Source organism: Callospermophilus lateralis, chromosome 3 (assembly GCF_048772815.1).
Source record: "Callospermophilus lateralis isolate mCalLat2 chromosome 3, mCalLat2.hap1, whole genome shotgun sequence".
Classification (NCBI taxonomy): Eukaryota; Metazoa; Chordata; class Mammalia; order Rodentia; family Sciuridae; genus Callospermophilus; species Callospermophilus lateralis.
Genome location: NC_135307.1, coordinates 124,734,172 through 124,756,356, shown reverse-complemented (window position 1 = coordinate 124,756,356; position 22,185 = coordinate 124,734,172). Strand labels below are relative to the sequence as shown.

The following is a 22,185-nucleotide window of genomic DNA, read 5'->3' as shown; positions in this document are numbered from 1 at the left end:
CCACCAATCTCTTTTATGGATCTTCCCAAGAGAAACATCTGCCAGAGGCAGACACATGTATAAAAAATGCATAAGCATTACTTAAAAAAGCAAAATAGGAAACTACTAAAAATACTCATCAATAGTGAGATAAAAACATTTTATATCTGTATATAATGGAGGATCATAAAGCAATAAAACCAAATTAGCTCCACCTATACCAATGTATGTTATCTCAAAACTTAATAATATTGACACCTTCCCCACCCCACCCCCGCTTTTTGGGAAGTACTAGGGATTGAACCCAGGACCTGTGTATGCTAAACAAGTGCTCTGCCACTAAGCTACATCTCCAGCCCAATATTGACTTTAAAAACCTGATGAAAGGAAGGCCTGGTAGGTCTTGCCAACAATCCCAGTGTCTCAGCCTCTTGGGAGGCTGTATCAAAATTAAAAATGGGCTAGGGATGTGGCTCAGTAGTTAAGTGGCCCTGGGTTCAATCTCAAATACTAATACTAATACTAATAATCTACTGAAAGATAGAAAAAACATATCTGCAAGAATTTAAACACCTTATATCACTTATGACACATGTACAATGTATTCTAGAATCTCAAGACAGTTGTTATTCTGGGTAAAAAGAGAGGGTACTAACACTTGGAGGAGTGGAGTTGCTACAAGTGAGTCACTATAGGGTTACTCATTTTTTCTCCAAAAGATCAAATCTGACATAATTTCCATTTGGGGGTGGTATGTAAATAGATATTCATTATTTTCTATGTTTGAAATATTTGGGAATTAAAATATCTACATATATTTTTAAAATGCATTAGTATATAATGTCCTAGGTTAAAATGTCACTGTCTTGGAGATCATCAAACTTCTTATAACTAAGAAAAGATACACTACTAAAAACATAATTAATATAAGTACTATTGCAACATGGCAATTTAGATACATGCTAGCATAAAGTATAGATACTTTACATCTTCATCACTGAAGAGATAAGCCCATTTCTGAAAATCTGGACTTAACTAGCAATAAGAACACATGCATACACACATCAACACCTCCACCTTGTCTCTGAATGACTAGCTGAAATTCAACACAGGCACAAAGAGTAAAGTGATACATTGTACAATAATATCATTTGCCTATTTGCACTTAAAACTCCTTTATTTTCTCAAGCCTGGAGTACTGATTGTTCCTGATCTTTCACACATAGTTCATGAGCCCATAGCAATATAGCAAGCCTGTACAAACTAGAAAGCAGTTCACTTATTCCAGCATTCACAAATTTCTAAATCTGCATATGGAAAAAAGAGTTTGTGCACAAACATTTATTGGTTTCATAGACTCTTCCATTCAGGAGTAAAAAAAAACAAAATTACTTAATTTCAATTGAGATAAGTGACACTATTGTCCAGTTGAGATCCATCTGTTTTGTTTTGCGGTTTTGGGGATTGAATCCAGAGCCCCATGCATGCTAGTAAGTGCTCTACCACTGAGCTATTATATAACCAGTCTGAGATGCATCCCTTCAATTTATGCCAAAAGATGTAATTTTCAGGATTGGTGATGAGGTGATCCCATACTGAATTAAATAAAACAAGACCATCATTTCTAAAATAATTTGAAATATGATATACTGAGCAATAATTACACAACATAATTTGAAATGCTGAAATCTAGTTTCTTGTGTATAAAAAACTAAAATTAGCTGGGCACAGTGGTGCACACCTGTGATCCCAAGGCTCAGAAGGCTGAGGCAGGAGGATCCCAAGTTCAAAGCCAAGACAGACACTATGCAACTCAGTGAGACCCTGTTTCTAAATAAAATACAGAACAGGGCTGGGGATGTGGCTCAGTGGTGGAGTGCCCGAGTTCAATCCCTGTATCCACCCCCCCAAAAAACCCACTAAAATTAACAAGTTATTCAAATACATAATTATATTTGAATTTTACTTCAATACCGTAGTCTACTTTTAAGAAATACTTCCAATCGAGCCCAGTGGATTCATTAGTTATCCAACTTTATCCATTTAATTCCCCAATTTCCTTCTTTGTTCTTTAAATCTATTTAATATATTACAATGACAGCAAAATGCTTAAGACAGAGTGAGAATGAAGCAGAGTAAGTAATTAGGGACACTTTCATCTCTCATAAACTGCATTTGGATTATCTTAAACAGCGTATTTTCTATCACAGAACACTGTCAGCACACTTCAAAAAACTAGGAAAGAAAAATATTACTCCCATTAATCTTTGTATGAAATAAGATTTATCTATTAGCATAAATGTTGCATACAATAGGTGCTCAAAAGACTAATGTTTAATTCCACCCAAAAAAAAAACTTTAAATATTTAACAAAGGAAAATTAAACTTCCTTATTTATGGCTCACTGTATGGTTAACAAAACTGCTCTATACACAGAGAGGGGAACAATATTTTAAGATTCTTAAGATAATTAATAAGCTGGAAATAACCCATATTTCCCCCCATGATATATTAGCTTTACATAGAAAACACTACTGGCCATTTCATCATTAATTTTCCAAAGCATGACATCTGATAATAGATAGGAAAGTATTTGATAATAGGTAGGAAATTCCTTTAGTGGTATCTACAGTGCTAAAGGTAACAAATAAGAAGAAAATAAAGAATCTGTTTTATAGGGAGAACTAGAGTGTGTAAGGAAGTAGCAAATGAGGTTTGTCTATAGTGAATGATGCACACCTGGCTGGTTGTTGTTGTTCTCTGTGTGTCTGTATATTTAATTGGGAGAGGGGGTTCAAAATTAATTCTATTATCACAAAGAACATACAAATATATAAGCCATGATGGTGGCTACAGTCTACAAGGGCAATTCTAAGACTACTTCTTCATATTTGAGAAGATAATGCTGATTGTAGAAGTCCATTAGAAGCTTGAAATAGATAAGTCATCCCTTTTGAGGCAAGGAAATAGTCATGTATGAACAGAATATGTGTGGAAGCATACACTGACAGCGTCTTCATTTAGTCCACATTTATGTAGTTTTGTGCAACAATGCTTATCTCAAACATGAAAAAGAACATCAATTTCTCAAAATATGTATGTATGAATGTATACATACATACATACATACATACATAGGGTACACATTAAAAACTAGAAAAGAGCTACAGTAATAAAGGCAATAAATAAGAAAATAAAGAATCTGTTTTATAGGGAGAACTAGAGTGTGTAAGGAAGTAGCAAATATGAGGCTTGTCTATAGTGAATGATGCCTACAAAGAGAACAAAAAAATTTTTTCATGTTTGATTTCTGTAGCTTAATGGAATCTATGCTACACTACTCAACTGTCCTGACAAGTATAGAAGACCAACTTCTGGAACACCCTGAGCTGCCAAGAGTTAACAGCATCAGACTCTACTGACTAGCCAAGAGTTTCATGAAAAGATTTTATCCTAATTGTATTAGTAAGTCTTCAGAACTTGTATAGCACCTGTATGCTTTTGCTTGAGATACAGATGCTGAATTTAATAAAGTCTTACATAGGATTCTGTTCTATGATCTAGAGGCAAAACCTTACATGAGATTCCTGTTCAGATTTCCTGGAACTGAACTTTATGAATAATCTGATTCCATAGGATTCTATGTCCCCTAAAACCTCTCTTCTTCTCAGGTCAATCCACTCACTTGCCATTTTATCAAATTAAAACTACAGATCAAATAGAGAAAAATCACAAAAGGAATCTGACTTCAAATCAGTCACACTAAATGATGTATTAATAACTTTTCTACAATAGATGTATTACTAAGACCTATTGTTCATTTCAAATGTACTTACCATATTTAAAGTAAATTAACATACTATACGTTTCCCCAAATAATATTTCTAAATAGAGGTTAACTGTTTAAAACAAATAAACAAACAAACAAGAAAAAAAAAAACATGAAAATGTATGTACCAAGATTCTAGTCACCTGCCTGTCTACCACAAACCAATCTTCTTAGGCAAATCACTATGTCAATTATTAATTCACTTTTCAACAATCACATATATAATATATATTATACATACATATATAAAAGTCCTCAGAAACAAAACAAGTAAGGAACTTCAAGGAACAAAGGCTTTTAGAAAACTAAATGACCTGCTTGTAACCAGTTGAGAAGCTAGAGAAAACAAAGGAGCCCAAGATCTTCTGACATCAAAGCTAGTGTGCTCCTTTCTCCATTTCAATGGTCCAGGGTGGCTTCTGTTCATTGAACCTGTTGAAATGCTGAAGCACTTAAAATCTTATATAATTTTAGAGGGGTAAATCCTAAATCTTAGAAGCAAACAGTAATAGCTGACTTCTAGCTAAATCTCAAGCACAAAGAGCAATATTAAAAAATAATCTTATTTCATTATCAGGTTACTAATACTTATTAATAACCTTTCCAAATTATTATCCATATTGGAATTTACTTGATAAAGATAACTTACATAAAAGCACTATTAGTAACATTTTTGAGATTAAATTAAATGAAAGTTGGCAAAGATATTCACTATATATTTGTTAATAGGTCCTTTTATTAAAAAAATATATACAGCATCTTTAAGTATTTCAAAAATCTCACATTTGGATATAGAATATAAGTTTCTACAAGATTAGTACTAATTATTTCTATTAAATTTTGTTTCCTTTAGTAGAAGGTCTACTGGTGGTACTTCATTTGCTTCTATTAATAGTGTAGAAAATAACTCCACAAGTTGATGGATAATTACAAAGTGTTAACTACTCTTCACAATTGTAAGACAAAACATGTACAGAGCATGCAAAGACCTAACTACATGCAAAGTCATAACTAGAATCTGAACTAAGAGTCCAGAGATGCTGGTTATGGCCCCACCACCTGTGAGACATTAAGAAAACCATCTTTACACTTCAATTATGTATAAAATGAAACAGAGTAGGATAATCCTACTCAGGTTTACAACATCTAAGAATCTATTACTAGAAGACATAATGATAATCACCACCCCCCAAAAGAAGGAGTATTCATAGGCAAGTATTCTTTAAATTATACACACACACACACACATGCCCAAATATTGAGTGGTGCGCTAGGACCAAAACCTGAAGTAAAAAACATGCCAAAGGGATATAAAAAGTAAAACAGGTAGAGTAGAAGGTGGGGGATGGGAGGTGTTAAATCTATAGAAATCTGCCCTAAAGCTAAAAGGGCAGAGAATGGAGAATTAAGTTCCATATTTAACAGGGCTTTAATAATTTTTTTAATGTGTTTTATGGAGAAAATCACTAGACTCATCAACTTCCAAATGTCTTTGTGGCCTCTGTAATGTATCTTGGCTCACAGTAGCCACAGTAGGTACCTAAGAGATGTTAGTGGACCCCCTGCTAATTCACTGGTAACTAACTGAAGCATACTAAAACTACAGTCTCAATATTTGTGTCCCCTACAAATTCCTATGCTGAAAGCCTAAATGACGCAGAAATTACCTAAAGAAATACAAGTGATTAAAGGTTACATGCCAAAGACACTGTAGGACCAAAAATGGACTATACAAGTGGGATGACCAATAAGTACCCTTACTTACAAAGTTACTTTTTAGGAGGCAGGACTTTGGGGAAGATCTGCCCCCATGAATGGATTAATGCCCTTACTGAAGAGGCCCCCTTTTCACTACAGAAGGTTACAGTGAAAAGGTAGCTATCTTAAGATCCAAGAAGAAAGCCCTCACCAAACATACAGGAATTTGCCAGCACCTTGATCTTGGACTTCTCATCCTCCAAAACTGTGAAAAAATAATTTTTTTTAAAATAATTGTTTGTCTCCAGTATTTTATAATAACAGCCTGAAGAGACTAAGACATCTAGTAATATACTCTCAGGTAAACACTAGGAATCCTCTGAGTCCTTGCCCTTTAAAAGTTGAGTTCACACTGTGAAAGAAAACAAGTAGTATAAAGCATAAAATGCTATAGGTCACTATGTATATAGTACTTCAGACCTTTCAAAAAAAACTGAAGAAGAAGAAAAACTGAAGAGGAAGACTATAAGGTAACATTTATTGAGTGCCCATGGATTAAGCACTTAACATGCTTGCAAATCTGAGTTAGTTTCACCATCCTGTCTTACAGATAACAAAACTGTGATTCACCAAAATTAAAAACAGGTTCTAATGGCAAAGCTATTTCCACTCTATGTACCAAGATATCTCTGATTACATTATCTTTACACTTGTCTGAGAGGGGAATTTTCAAAGCTATTCAAAATTATCATCCTGAATTATGATGAAAAGAGCATTTAAGACTTTTTAAAATATATATATAACCTTGTGGCACATGCATTACTTACTTGAATGATCACTTTTTGATTTCTCTTCACCCATGAACATCAGAAAACTGTACCTTTTAATAGCTGTATATTCACCTTAAATGCTCCTGCATTTAAGCCTGTACAATTTATTAAGTCTAAATAAAAAGTATACAACATGATTGGATAATATAACCAATATTCATTTTAAAAAATAGAAATTTGGAAACATTAAGTGCTCAGGAAGAAAAACTGAGATATACAGTCTGAAGAGACTAAGACATCTAGTAATATACTCTCTATATCTATAGTTTTGGGTCATACCACTGATTCCAATATTGAAATAATAAATTATTACAATTTTTTTGAGAAAGGAGACTGACGCAGAAATCACCCAAAGTTTAAGAAATACAAGTGATTAAAGATTACAGGACAAAGACACTGTAGGCACCCAAAGAATCCTGTTAAATGGACTAGACAAGTGGGATGTCTAATAAGTACCCTTACTTACAAAGTTACTTTTTAAGCTATGAAAAAAAATAATATAAGGGTATATTTTAAGAGAGATAAAACAAAAGCAGACTACAAAACCTCTGAAATCAAAACACAGTATGTTGTATCTCTGCATAGGTTAAACTCCTCAGGGATGAGGGCAATGTCCAAAAGATGGTGTGTACACTACTTAGCACACTAATACTAGTTAAATATTGACAAAATAAGACTTTCATAGCTTATTTTCTTAGCTTATACATTCTATTTTTATAAATGAAGATTACAAATTATTTCTATCATATTTTTGCATCCTTCTATGCATATCACAAATATGTAAAAATTATAAATTATTTCTTGAAGTTTTTTTTTTTTTTTTGCTGTTGTGAATGTTGTTTTGGGTTTTTTTTTTAAAGTCGGTTTTTGTGCTGCTTTTTAATGTTTAGGAGTCATCCTTAAAGCTTATTAACAGCCATCATTAATACTGTATTCAATTCATTAAAAACATGATAAGTAGCTTATATTTAAAAGCAAATCTAATTCCAAAACTATTTCCACTACACATACCAAGACCAATTTTTTTTCTCCTAAATTCTCAATTTTACACGATTTACCAAATAATTTCTTAAGTTAAGTGTATTTAAGTGTAGTCAGATGTGTAAGAAAAACGCTTCTGATGCCACTTGCTCAATTTAGCCACCAAGATTTACTGGGTACCGACGTGTCTTTGACATAACTTTTAATATTTTTATTTCTTAAACCTTAAACTTTAGGTCGTCTTTATTTCAAATTCCCTTCCCTTTCCAAAAAAACAGAAACAAAAAACACTATAGAATAAACCATTTGGGGTTTTCCCCCCAATACTGCATGAATGGAATGATCAAAAATTATGGGCCATATCCATATTTGGCCAGTAAATTCCATATGCTATTCAGTTTATATTTCCAACAGCACCCTAGCCAGTAAATAAATATAATCTCAAACAGATTTTGCGGTGTTTCTATTTTAATACGACCACAGGAAGCCAAAAATAATAGACTAGATTATCTTTCTAGAATTCTAAGATTAACCAGTGTCTGCACTAAAATCATATTTTATATTTTACATATTAAAAAATATTTGGCACACTTAATTCTGGCATTACCAACAAAAGCCTCTACCCCAAGATGAGAAAAACATCCTTTTCATTCTTTAACTAGAAAGGTTAAAAAAACAAAAAAGCCACCCGCTTTAAGGTTTGCATTTATATTTAAGTCAGTCAGCTCTAACAAACCCAAGAACTCACGTTCAAATCCAGAAACCTGGCGATCAACAAGACATGAGTAATCTGTGAGCACAATCCTTGGGATTGACATACCACTTCATCCGCCCTCCCTCACTATCAATCCACCCCCAAAACCCCAACCCACTATGCACACGATTAAATATGTCTTCCCCAAGAGAGACGAAAACGCCGAGAAAGAGCTCCCCTCTGAATGAAAAGGCATCCTTTGCTAGCCTAGAGGCCCTGGCCGGCTCTGCGATCCTAGCTCCAATAGGGCCCCATCTCGACGCCCAGCACGTCCGCCCCGCCCCGGGCCCTCTCGAGTCCCCTAGGACGACAAAACCCTCCCTCCAGCGTATATCCAGGACTGACAGTTAAGGCTGCAGCAGCCGCGGCCACCAGGGGCCTACTCCTGGCACCGGCCCCTCAACACCACGCGCCCCCAAACACTCTATCCGGCAGACGTGGGGGTGGGGGAAGGGATGCCTATCCTTGCCAGAAGGGTCCCGAAGGATGGCGAGGGCAAAAAAGGAGACCGAGGGGAGAACGCGCCTCCAGGCCCAGACCGCGTCCGCAGCAACACTAACCTGTCGTCGCCCCCGCGCCTGGGCTGCGGCCCTCGCAGCTGCGGCCGCTTCACTGGTCGTCGTCGCCCTCGCCCACCGCCTCCGCCCGCCACCGCCTCGTTCCCTTTCGCTGCCGCCACCGCCGGGGCTCATGCGGGACCCGCGCTTCCTTCTCTGGAAACCGAGGCCGGGAAACGGGGCGCCTAGGCCGCCGAAAACCCGGCACTCGTCGCTAGCCGCCGCTGTCTGTCCACACTGGGGGGCTGCGAGGCCCTCCTGGCAGGGGCTACAGGCCGCGAGCTACTGAGAGGAGGAGCTGAGGGTGGCGCCGCTGCCAGCGACCGGGGTCGGCAGAGGTGAAGCGTAAGTCGGAGGCGGGTGGCGGGCGCCCCGGACGGCAGATAACTACGCGGTGGCAGGGTGCGCGAGCGAGCGAAGTGTGATGCGTCGGGATCCCGGCGATGGGTAAAAGGCCCTGTCGTCTCCTGTAGTCACCCTGAGCCCAGCGCCACCATCTTGGGAGAAACGCGGATCTCGCGACCGCGGCGCAAGACGGGAGGACTGGCTGGGCGGGCCGAGTATCCCGGCAGGCAGCGCGCGCCTCCCAGCCAAGCCGGACGCGGGGACGCGGGGCGGTGCTAGGATGAGCGCGGGAGGGCGGGGCCAAATCCCGTGCGACTCTGCCCTCACCTCCCGCTTACCGTCGCTGCCAGCGCAGGGGCCCGTGGGAAGGGGAGATGGCCCGCGGTCTCGCGGAGTCTCTTTAGGGTTGGTCGCCATCTTGAGACTGGGCAAAAAGAAAAATCTCCCTTTTAAGTCCCTGCTCTCTGTCGCCTAATAGAAAGAATTGGGTACACTCTGGAAACCCCAGCGATCCCCAGAAGGGTTGGAGTCCCGGGCCTACCCAACCAAGAAACGCCTCCGATTTTATTGGGGAGTGAATTGATTCCGTATGTCAGCTTGGGCAGTGTTGATAACCCCCAGGCCCGAGGCAAGGCAGAACCGACAGATACTAGGTTCCGACCCGAATTTCTTTTCTCCCAGAGCTGCCCTTGTAAACATTTCAGGGGTGGCCCAAGAGTGTGGGCCAGTGTTCAAGGACCAAGGTCATCTGCTTAGGCCACTTGACAACACAGGATGTGATTAGAAGGTAAAAGCCCACCTCCCCTAGTGTTGACATTTAGTGGGTTGTCAAAGTAAGTGGTCTCTTAGTTGACTCCATGGGGGTAGAGGGTAATTTTAATTCGTATAACAGCCTAGCCTTTTTAAATCCATGTGTCATACTTGATACTAGGGCGACTTTAAAAGGGTTGGGGTTTTTTTGTTGTTGTTTGTTGTTTTTTGTTTTGTTTTGTTCAAGGGGGATTTTGCTAGCGAAGTTATTTTAAAAATCACTAATTCAATCTTAAGGTTTTCCACTTTTTGGATAAGCCTTTAAGTACTGTGTGATACACCAGTCATCTAGTATTCAGAAAATGTTAATGTCATCAATCAGCAGTGAATTTTTACATTGCAATTCTTAACATCATCTTTTTTATAAAAATCAGGTAATTGACATTTTTACACATAAATTTGTGTATATATGGATAGAAATAATCCACCTCCCACCTATAATCAATTATTAAATTAACTATAAAAAATAAGCAAGAGTAATTTAAGTTATTCTAGGACAGTTGATGATAAATGAAAGTATTAAGCTACGTCTGATTGTAAGATATTTTTAAAATATCTTTATTCATTTTCCATTTCTCCCCCATTACAGATTCACATTTGGAAACTACTAGCAACTGAGAGTGAAAATTTTTGAATACTTTATTAGAATAAATAAAGCAAAATTTTACTACTAGATTTATCATATGAAGATACTTTTAGCTATTTTATTTTCTCTTAAATAGGAATTGTCTAAGTGAAATTAATTTTATAACAGACTGAAGTTTCAAATGTGGCTGAAATCCATGAGTTCTAAAAGAGTTTCAAGACTGAGGGAAGTAAATCTACTTTTAGATGTTGAAATGACTATTCTGGTTTTAAGTAAGACCAACAAAAAATCTAATACTTCCTGGGAATCTGAAAAAATTACCCTTATCCTTTTAGTTCTTCAAGTTAGATATATATATTCTTGTGTGTGACTACAGTGTTAAACTTGATACAGGAACTCTGTATTTTTTGGTTTACCCATTTTTAAATTAAGAAATGTTGATTAATAAAAATTGTCAGCAATGAATATTATCAGGAGTCCTCAGGATACCAGTAGTGCTCCATTTCCATACATACGAGTTTTGATAAAAAAGAAAATGTTTATCTGAAACCAGACCCTTATTTCTCTTCAAATATGTTTTCTCAGAAAAAACTTCATATCTAAGTTTGCAGTAAATTCTTTAGACTATTCTAGTCCAAATGAGAACCAGTAGTTTCTAATAATTTTCCCATTTCAGGTAAAAAGTAAAAAGCAGTATAATTTTATACATCAATGCTATGTGAAAACTTTGAACTTGTGTTTACCGAGAACCGTGCCAGGCCTTGGGAATCAATAAAAGATCAACAATCTCTATCCTCCCCTCTAGAAGGCAGTTCAGAAGGATATCACACCTGTAAAAACTGAACACTTTTTCATGTGGAGTAGGGTTGTCTATTAATATGTACTAATACTAATATACTTTTTGAAAATGAAATATTTTTCCCTAATCTGCCAGTGAAGTGGGAGTTTTTGACAGGGCTGTTTCAGTGCTCAAAATTTCTTATTGATGTGAATCACAACAGATGAATTAAAAAACAAAACCACAATTTTTTATTATACAACATGCCCCACAATCAGAAATAATCTGAGAACATGAAGGAGAAAGTTCAGATGTGGTAATATTCACAATTCCTATTTTTAGGCTGCATCAAAATATAACACACTCATCTCTTGAAAGATTCTAAGATTTTGGTGTATGAGTAGTTCCCAATATTTAACAAGTACTTCTGAAGCAAAATTAACTCCAAGAAGCATGTGATAAGTACTCAAGAAATGTTAGTTTCAATAAATAAAGAACACAATAAATGTTAGTGCTTACTAGAAATAGTAATATTAGTATTATTAATATTGTTATTTACTGTTACATATATCCAGTATGAACTCCTTAGTGCCCTGCTTTCATTCATACAGAGCTAAATTTGCCTTCTTCCTGACCTGTCAAGTATGAATCATCCTTCCTCCTTTATACAGACATTTTTTAAAAGGGGTCACCTCAAGACCCCTTTAAAAAAAAATTAACTCCCTCTGTTTTTCCCTCTCCTGTTCATAAATTCTCCCTCTATTGACTTTGTCTTTTCTGTTTTAAAAGGTATCTGTACTCAGATTACCATTTCCTTCCAAAACCTTCTTCAACTACTAAAATTTAGCACCTACCTCCATTTTACTTTATACACTCCTTGTATCAATGTCACTATAACATAATAGCTAAATCAAAGGTTGCTTCTCACTTTTCATAGTATCTGATCTTTCTGCAACCTTCAACATGCTAACCAATGCCTCCTGGAAACTGCTCTTTGGTTCCATCACCTTAAGTTCTCTGGCTTTTTTTTCCCCAAGTGTTTTGGGCCACTCTTCCTCAATTCTCTTATGCAGAATCCTCTTCCTCTCCATCCTTGGTTCTCTTTGCCCTCCATATTACAATTTACATGTACTCTTTCTCTTTCACTTTGGTCAGAGTTCAAGTCTGAATATTGAACATAGACCTCACTTGGAAACTTAAGACACTAAGTTTTCAACCCTTTGTAGGGAATTTGAACTAGATTTCTATAACACCTCAAACACTGTCCCATTTTCCACCATTAACTGAGATGGGAATATCTGTGCAGAGGAGCAGATTTTAGAATAACAAGAAGGAATTCGGTTTTGACAATGATAAATTTGAAAAGCTTATTAGACAGCTGTAGTAGAGACTACTTACTCATTGATCCCTAATGTGCATATCAGTTTACACATACTGACCCCTTAGTGTGTCATGTCACTAAATTCTGGCTAATAGACTGAATAAAAATGATATTTGTACCTTCTGGATCACACTATTGAAAGAAATGATGCTATGCTGCAGTGGTGCATGCATGTAATCCCAGCTACACAGGAAAATTGAGGGAAGAGAATCACTTGAGCCCAGGATTCCAAGGCTTGCCTGCGCAACATAATGAGACCCTCTGTTTAAAAAAAAAAAGAAGAAGAAGAAAAGGAATTCCACTTGCTGTTTCCTTTCATCCCTTTCTGAGGATTGAAATGTGGTGAGCTGTTTTGTTGGAAGGTTTGAATGATGGTATTCTCACCAAAATTTATGTTGAAACTTACCACCCATTATGGTGGTACTAAGAGGTAAAACCTTTTGGAGAAGTGATTAAGTCATGAGAGCTCCGCCCTTATACATGTGGATTATTGCGCCTATAAAAGTCCTGGAAAGAACTACTTTAGACCCTCCTTTGCCCTTCCTCACTTCCATCATGTGAATAGCATTCATCTCTTGCAGAGAATGCAACAAGGTGTCGTCTTGGAAGCAGAAAGAAGCCTTCATTGGACACTGGACCTGCTAGTATCTTGATCTTAGACTTCCCAGCCTTTAGAACTGTGAGAAAATAAATTTCTATTCTTTGTAAATTACCCAATATCAGGTGTTTTGTTATAGCAGCACAAATTAAGATGGGGAAGGCACTCCCATTATCACAGAGCAATAAGGAGGGTCCTGAGGCCTTCATTAGGCAAAGTCTGTGTATCAGTTTGAACTTCAATTTGAATCAGCTGCTAACATTTGTAATCTGCCATAATTATTTTAGATCCCTTTTACTACAGCTGAATTTGTATCCTAATATAGGAGTCTGGAGTTAGGGGAGAATGAAACCAAATCATCCTACCATCCTTGACTTACTTGATTACTCTACCATCTGTGGAAGTTCACAATCAAAATAAATCTTAGAAATCCTAGAGTTCTTTCTCCCAAGAGGCAGAGTCACATATTTCTTCCAGAATTCATGTCAGGTAATGTAGCAAAATAGTTAAGAGCACAGGCCCCCAATTTACCTGCAAGTGACAAGATACCTAGCAAGATCATAATCCCTCCCCAGTTTAGTTTCTTCATGTATAAAAAGAGTTGTTGTGAGGATTAGATATTAATATACATAAAGCACTCAGAAGAATGCCCAGCGCATAGTACAACAAATGTGAATTTTTTTAAATCCCAAATCTCAGTTCTGCCAGATACAGAATCTTTAGTATTTCAATTGATATGATTCCTTACCAGTAAAGTAGGAAAAATAATAGTAATGATCTCATAAGGCTACTATAGGCCTTCGTTCTTCCATTCAATATTAGTTTTGAGCAGATCTTATGTAGTAACACTATTCTAGGTGCCAAGAATAGAGCAATCAACAAGACAAAGAGACTACCTTCATGAAGTTTATGATCTAACAGAGAAAGACAATCAACATATATGTGGTGTGTCAGAATACGATAGATGTCAAGGACAACTATAAAGCAATACAAAGGGAATAGAGACCGTTATAGGAGTTATGTCATGCAGGGTGGCTGGTGAAGGTGTCATTGAAAATATGACATTCAAGCAGAGGCTTGACGTAAGTGAGAGAATGAGCTGTGGGGAATATAATGGGGAAAAAAACATTCTGGACATAAAGAGCACTGAGACAAAAAGGTGCCTAGAGCCACCTCAGACAATGTAGGAATACACTATGGCTGGAGCAGAGAAAGCAGAAGTTAAAGAAGTCACCTTGGGTCACAGCCTGGAGCGCTTTGTTGGTTATTCTAAGAACGTGGGTATAGCCACTAAATGATGTGGGAAGACTCTGGAAGAGTTTGAGAAAGTTTTTAAAAAAGATATAGCCTGTAGAAATTACATAGCTACAGTGTGAAGAATCAAAAATAGAGCATATAAAGTGTTTGATATCTGACAAATGGGAAGTATCCGGTAAATGGTAATAAGCACTATCATGATGACGATTCCTGATTTTATCATTATTATTATCACCATTATTGTAACATTAATTTTCTCCTCTATAATGGCTTTGTTACTCTCTTAGTTTAGACCCTTAATGTTTCAGAACTAGACTGTAAGATCTACAAGGGCAAGGCCATAATATTTCATTCACTGTTTTATACTCAACACTCATCAAATTCTTGTCTATATTATACTACTTTACTACTGTATGTTCTTAACACAGAATCTTTTTTTAAGAAACAACTATGACTATATTACTTCTTTTCTTTATCAATGGCTCTCCATGGCTTCTGAATATGGTCTAAAATCCAAGAACAAGGCTTATTAAATGTGGCCCCTGCCTCCCTTCCAGTTCCATCTCCCCATATCAACATGAACTCATTGCCCACGCAGTACTTACACACTTGAGTCATTTGCAGTCCTTCTGCATGCAATGGATGAAGGTGGGTAACTCCTCAAAAAATGTTCAAATGAATGAGTGAATCAGCCCTTGTGAATGTAAAAGGGGTAAAAGAAAAGGAGGAAGTTAAGAACTAAGACCAGCGTGTCAAACAGAGGACCCTTTACTAAGCTACCATGTGATAAAGTAGTGTATCTTTAGATATTTCACATTTCATCTATGTCAAGTTATATAAGGTGGAGAGGTGCTTGCTTACGGAATTCAGTTGGGGACAGAAAAATCAGGCAAATTAATTTACTGTAAAAAATTCTCATGAATTCCAGTAACTAGATAAGCAACAATGAATAATCTTTTGGAACCTTAGTATATCATGTATAAAATTAAGAAGAAGTACTTGTGAATCTATGATTTACTCAACTACCAATTCACCGATAATGAATTCAACCACTAATTGCTCCTACATCCCAGACTACATACAAAGTTATTGAAGCAAAAACCTGGAAGTTCTATCAAATCATGCTTTGACCTTGGTCATTTTAATCCCTTTGTGCCTGCCTCAACTCAGCTGGAGAAAAGGTGAAAAAGGAAACATTTCATTGAACATCAGTTGCTGCTACAGTTTTCTGAGCTTTCTGGATACAAAAGTTCCACTCAAATAGATGAAGCAACACTTAGAAATAGTTTTCCTTTTGACAAATGCATCATTTGAGATTTTTAAATTCATTCATGCTATATCCATATGTCTAATAATATTTTAAATGCATTTGTTGATTCTAACAGGGATTATAACAAAATATTTTTTAACCTGAGGAAGGGCACTGATTTAATAAAATCTTGGTATTAAAGATAGTGCAGCAACTATTATTATTGGGATTTTTTTCATGGTCTCTCAACTAAAAAAGACATCTAGCTATGGAAGAATCATGAATATCATTTGTATTTATTAATTTTTTTAGTCTTGCTTGACAATGACATACAAAATACAAAATTCTGTTATAAGAATAAATTTTACTATGTAGATTCTTTGACACTGCTTCAAACAGAATTTTAAGAACAACCTTGCTTTTAAATTTTAAAGACCAAGATCTTTAAAGATAATGATATGGATATTATTTATAACAAAATATTTTGTTACCTCTTTGTTTTTAAGTTCCTTCTAAGCATGATAATCACTGCATCTACCTGTCAGTATTTAACACAAAGTTCCTGAAATTATAGTATATTTCCACAGATTAAATTTGTGTACTCATTAAGTGCCAGTTTCTTGAATAAATTTAATTAATTATTACAACAATCTTGGCTATTATAAATTTTATGGATTAGAAAACTGAACTTAGGGCTGGGGATGTGGCTCAAGCAGTAGCACGCTCGCCTGGCATGTGTGTGGCCCGGGTACAATCTTCAACACCACATACAAACAAAGATGTTGTGTCCACCGAAAACTAAAAAAAATAAATAAATATTAAAGTTTCTCTCTCTCTCTCTCTCTCTCTCTCTCTTTCTCTCTCTCTCTCTCTTAAAAAAAAACAAAAAAGTGAGCTTAGAATAATAGGTAAGTAACATACCTGTCTCACAGCTAAAAACTAAAAGGGCTAGAATTTAAGCCTACAAATACCTGTGTATGTTCATATGTGTACTCATGTTCACATATATACATATGTGTTCTTGTTGTAGCATGTTGCTTCACCTAAAAGTTTCTTGAATAAATTTAAGATAATTTTTTAATTTCAAAAATGTTTCAATGAAATGAAATGTTTTTTTCTTTCTTCTCTCATACTGGGGATTGAACCCAAGGGTATTTAACCACTGAACCACATCCCCAACTCTTTTTAAAATATGTTTAGAGACAGGGTCTCACTAAGTTCCTTAGGGCCTCGCTAAGTTGCTGAGGCTGATTTCGAACTTACAATTTTCCTGCCTCCATCTCCAGAGCCAATGGAATTACAGGTGTACACCACCACTGAAATATTTTATTAATCATTGAATATTCTCTTTCATTGCTTCATGGAAGTACTATACCATAGTAATACTTTCAAATTGCTCTTTTTTCATACTGTTCAGTTCAGTGGCATTTGGGACACCTAACCTGCCTGATCTGCCATAACCCCTTTCCAGTACCCTGCCTTAATCATACAATGTTAGAACAGCTGCTTGACTTCTTTAAACCTTGATTTCTTCAACAAGAGGATGATTTTGTGATGATTAAGTAGACAATATAACTGTTAAAGAGATAATTCATTGCTAAGGACATAACTCAGTGCCTGGAACATAATAGATGCCCAATAAATTTTGATTAATAAATGAATGAGATTGTCTTTTGTTCATGTTCCACAACAGATCTTGAGATAATGCTTTAACACAAGATTATCTGGGAGATAGCCTCCCAAAAATATTAGTAAAAAAAGTGATTTGGGGCAGAGAGACAACAACAAACGTGTCTTACCACTCAAGTGCCCACTGTGAATAACTGGAATTTACTTCTGCTGAGAAATTCTGGAAGCCAGTGCAGAACACTCATTTTACAGTTATCCTGAGTGTATAACACAGTAATCTAATCCTACTGGCTTGCTGTGATTGGATCATGGAAGCTTCAACTGGTCAGAAAAAGCCCTAAGAGAAATTCTGGCCACTGGATCTAGAATTGGCATGCAGTACAATGGTAAGATCTAGGGAGGCAAGAACATTTGCCCTGCACAGAAAATAATGATCAAACCAGTCACACTTGATGAATGTACCGTAGTTTGGGTCTAGACTTCATGCTTCCAGACTTAGAAACCTATTTTAGCTATCCCAACAATGCAATGTACATTAACCAAGCTCAAGAAGTGGAATTACAATTCAAAAGACCAATTTATTAAAATTGAGAACTGTCATAAGAGCTGGAAGATATGTGATCAGAGTAGTCTTTTCTTATAAGAAGATAAACAGGACCCCCAATTAGCAGTTGTTTCCTCATGAAGATTAAAATGTAGAGAAAAGAATTTAAAGGAACTGACTTCTTGATGACAGTAAGCTTAAATACCTTGTAACTGCATGAGGTTCAGTTAGCTATAGTCAGTAAACAATGTATGGAAAGGCAGAGTCACAGAGAAAAAGTTTCATTAGCAACAAACCAGTAGTGTTAGAAGATGATTGCTTTTGCCTTCAATGACCATCTTTCCCTTACCCTAAGGGAGAATCTTTCATATGATTTTTCAGGGGAAGATATGTGGGTCCTGGACAGGTGGCTGCCTCACTTTGTTCAGTATTTCAAAAAGTAACCTCTCTGGAGAGTACGCTGTGTATATCTTATCTCTTTCACATAAGTTAGCTAGAGTTGCAAATCTGTAGTTCTACAGAATGCATAAATAATGAAAGTTTCTGTGTTGATTACAATAGCCTATGACTGGTGTTAGTTGTGGTCAGTGTTTCTGGCAAACATACTTCCAGATGTGACCTTCTCCCATAACTTGGGACTAAGGAGTGCTAGGAACGGAGGGTTTTTACGAATTTCTATATGATTTTAGTGTGAAGTTTATCTGCAAAAGACAAAGCATACAGAAGCAAAAAGAAACTTCTGAGAACTAGAGGGTTACCCTTTCATCCCTATGCATCCAACTTCCATTAAGAATTGTCTTGATAAAAGAATGAAAATTTGGGGCTGAGGATATAGCTTAGTTGGTAGAGTACTTGTATTTGCATGCACAAAGCCATGAGTTCAATCCCAAGCACCACACACACACAAAGAGAGGGAAAGAGAGAGACAGAGAGGGAGAGAGAGGGGAGAGAGGGGAGAGAGGGGAGAGAGGGGAGAGAGGGGAGAGAGGGGAGAGAGGGGAGAGAGAAAATTTTGACACTTTTTGGCCAACATTCTCTGGGAGAATCATAGTCAGTATTTCCTGATCTAACTTTATCCACTGTATCCACTGGTGACTAGCCCTTTCATTGAGAAATGTCAGGTTTCAATTATACCTGGCAAGCCTGGAAGCCAATTCTCTGTTTGTTTGTTTGTTTGTTTTTGTTGTTGTTGTTGTTTTGTGTTTTTTTTTTTTTTTGGTGTATTTTTTGTTGGTTTTTTTTTCTTTTTTTTTTTATTGGTTATTCAAAACATTACAAAGATTGCAGAATCAAGTGACTTTATGTCAACCTCTGTTCTGTGGCATTATGTTACTAATCTGAAAGGTTACCATCCAAAAGGCAATCTTCTTTTTGTTTTTGTTTTTCTTTTTTCTGTTTGTTTGTTTTTGGTTTTTGGAGCTTCCCGTTGTAGAGGCCAAGAACGAACAATATTATACTTTATTACCTGAATGATTGTATTCTCTTCTCATCCAGAAGTCTTTTCTGCTGATTCTGAACTTTGAGCCCCTCAAATCTATGAAAACCACCAACTAGCTCCTCAGATTTCCTATTTCTCTTTCATGTCAATTATTTCTCATATGAAACATAACACATTTATTCTTACCTTTCCATTTCCAAGTCATTATTTAACCCAAAGGGAATAGCACAATGAGCCCAGAGGCTCAGGAGGCTGAGACAGGAGAATCAGAATTTCAAAACCAGCCTCAGCAACTTAGTGAGGCCCTAAGCAACTTAGTGAGATCCTGTCTCAAAATAAAAAAAAATAAAAATAAAAAAGTACTGGGGATGTGGCTTAACAGTTAAGCACCAATTCCTGGTACCAAAAAAAAAATTATAATAACATAATAACCACACATATTTCTCACCTAGATTTCCTGATATTTTGCCATATTTATAGTCATCCCTTTGTTATTTCCAACTATAGAATTATCTAGCATAAATTACTGATTTCTTAACACTTTATTCCTAAACACCTTGGCATGTTTTCCCTGAGAAATGGACAGAGTGGTAACTATAGGTAGGTGGGACATGACTGGAGGAGGTGGGTCACTGGGGCATTCCCTGGAAGGGTTCATCTTCTCTGCAGCCCCTTTCCACCCCCCCTCCCTCCTTCCTTGCCATCATAAATGGAGCAGCAGCACTTCTCCATCTTACTCTTCCACCATGATATTCTGCCTTATTTGGGGCTCAGAGTAATGAACACAACTAACCATAGATTAAACCTCTGAAACCATGAGCCTAAATAAACTTTTTGTCCTCTAAAATGTTCTTGACAGGTATTTTGGTCACAACAAAGTAAAGCTGATTAACACAACTATTATTTTAGTAAGCTTTTTTGTTGCCCTGACTGAAAGATTTGGCCAGCACAATGATAGAAGAAGAGTTTATTTGAGGGCTCGAAGTAGAGAGAGAGAAAGAGAGAGACATACACACGCACTCCACTGGCAAGATGCAAAATATATACCTCATAGCCACACCCCCAATGAACCACTTCCTCCAGTCACACCCCACCTACCTCCAGTTACCACTCAGTTAATCCTATCAGGGATTAATTCAGTCATTAGGATAAGGCTATAGCCCAATCATTTTTTTTCCCCCAAACCTTCTTACATTGTCTCACATGTGAGCTTTTAGGAGACGCCTCACTTCCAAACCATAACACCACTTGATATTTCACATTGATTCAATAACATTACCTAATAAAATATCCAGTCATTTTCCCCAATCATTTGAATAATGTTCTTTCTTTCTTTATTTTTTCTACCTGTCTGAGATTTTATTAGCAGGACCAGAGTGGCCAGTCGCAGAAGAGAAGGGGGTCGAGAGAGAGAGAGAGAGAGAGAGAGAGAGAGAGAAAGAGAAGAGGGGGAAGGTGGGAGAGAGAGGGGGGGTGGAGAGAGAGGGGAGAGTAAGAGAGAAAGGGAGAGCAAGAGAGTTAGAGTAAGAGAGTAAGAGTAAGAGAGTAAGAGTAAGAGCTGAATAATGTTCTTTACATATTTTTCTCATCTAGGATCCAATGAAATATCACAAATATCTTTGTCATATTTCTATAGTTTTTATTTACCTAGACATATCCCCAGAATATTTTTTGTTGTTGTTATACAATCATGCTATTTTTTAAAAAAGATTCCAGGGCAGTAGTTTTATAGAAGTTCCCACAGTGTGATTAGTCTGATTGTTTCCCTGTGATTATATCCATGTAGAACATTGTTTGGAATTGGCATTACTGAGGTGATATTATATATTGATCATTGCATTGCATGAAAAGGCTCATGCGATAGTTTGTTCTATCATTGGTTAGGCTACTTGGTTAACATGGTGTCTGTTAGATTGCTCCATTATAAATATACATTTTAATTAGTAAGTAATCTGAGTGGTGATACTTTGAGAACTGAGTGAACATTTCAAGAATTTACCTAATATTTTTTGACACCCATTGTCAAACATTGTCTGAATTAACTTTAGATTGGTGGTTGCACAATGATATTTTTTCCCCATTCTTTCTATATGTACTAGCTGTGTTCTTTAATAAAGAAGAGCTGTGCTGGGGTTGTGGCTCAGTGGAAGAGCACTTACCTAGCATGTAGTGTGAGGCACTGGGTTGGATTCTCAGCACTATGTGTAAATAAATGAATAAAATAAAAGTCCATCAATAACTATATATAATTTTTTAATAAAGAAGAACTTTTCCTCCTACCCCCCACTTTCTTTAATATAGTTTCAATTTTTATTCAACATATCATAATATATCATTATTTGTTTCAGGGCTTAAATTGTTCATATTTGGTCAGTTGGGGCTCTTTCATTAAAAAAAAAATTTTTTTAGTTGTAGATGGACACAATAACTTTATTTTATTTTTATGTGGTGCTGAGGATCGAACCCAAGGCCTCCTGCATTTGAGGGGAGCGCACTACCGCTGAGCTACAACCCCAGCCCCAGTTGGGGCTCTTTCAAGTCAGTTTTTTGTTTGTTGGTCGATTTTGGCTTTCTTGATATGTCCCCTTCAGTCTGCTTTGCTTTTTGGCACAATAACATGTTCAGGCTCATTCTGTCATAGACCTGAACTCTGCCATTTCTCAAAGATCTGGTACCTTCCAATAAATCTGGGCGGTAGTAATTTCATACAAGTTATCATTGTTTCAATGGCCACATTTACAGAGTAAATAATTAGTGAATGAATAAATAACATTTTAAAATCACTTGTTTATAATGATATTTCATATTCAACACTGCTGAGTTCTTTCTCATATCCTCCAATTCAATGTTTATTTATCCTTTCTCCCTCACTAACATATTTATCATTTGATCTATACCCAGAAATCATCACTATCCACAAATTTTACTAAGTTCAAGATTTC

At 36.7% G+C, this 22,185-nt stretch overlaps 1 protein-coding gene across 7 annotated transcripts in view; it reads right to left on the bottom strand.

Annotated features, from left to right (window-relative positions):
• The window catches only part of Ube3a (ubiquitin protein ligase E3A), a 189,842-nt gene extending 180,662 nt beyond the window's left edge, over positions 1 to 9,180 (bottom strand). For all 7 annotated transcript variants that reach the window (XM_077109185.1, XM_077109184.1, XM_076851274.2 and 4 more), the window contains exon 1: positions 8,632 to 9,180. The gene's annotated coding sequence lies outside the window, so the exon portion shown is untranslated. The remainder of the gene's footprint in view (positions 1 to 8,631) is intronic.
• Between the last annotated feature and the right edge of the window lie 13,005 nt (positions 9,181 to 22,185).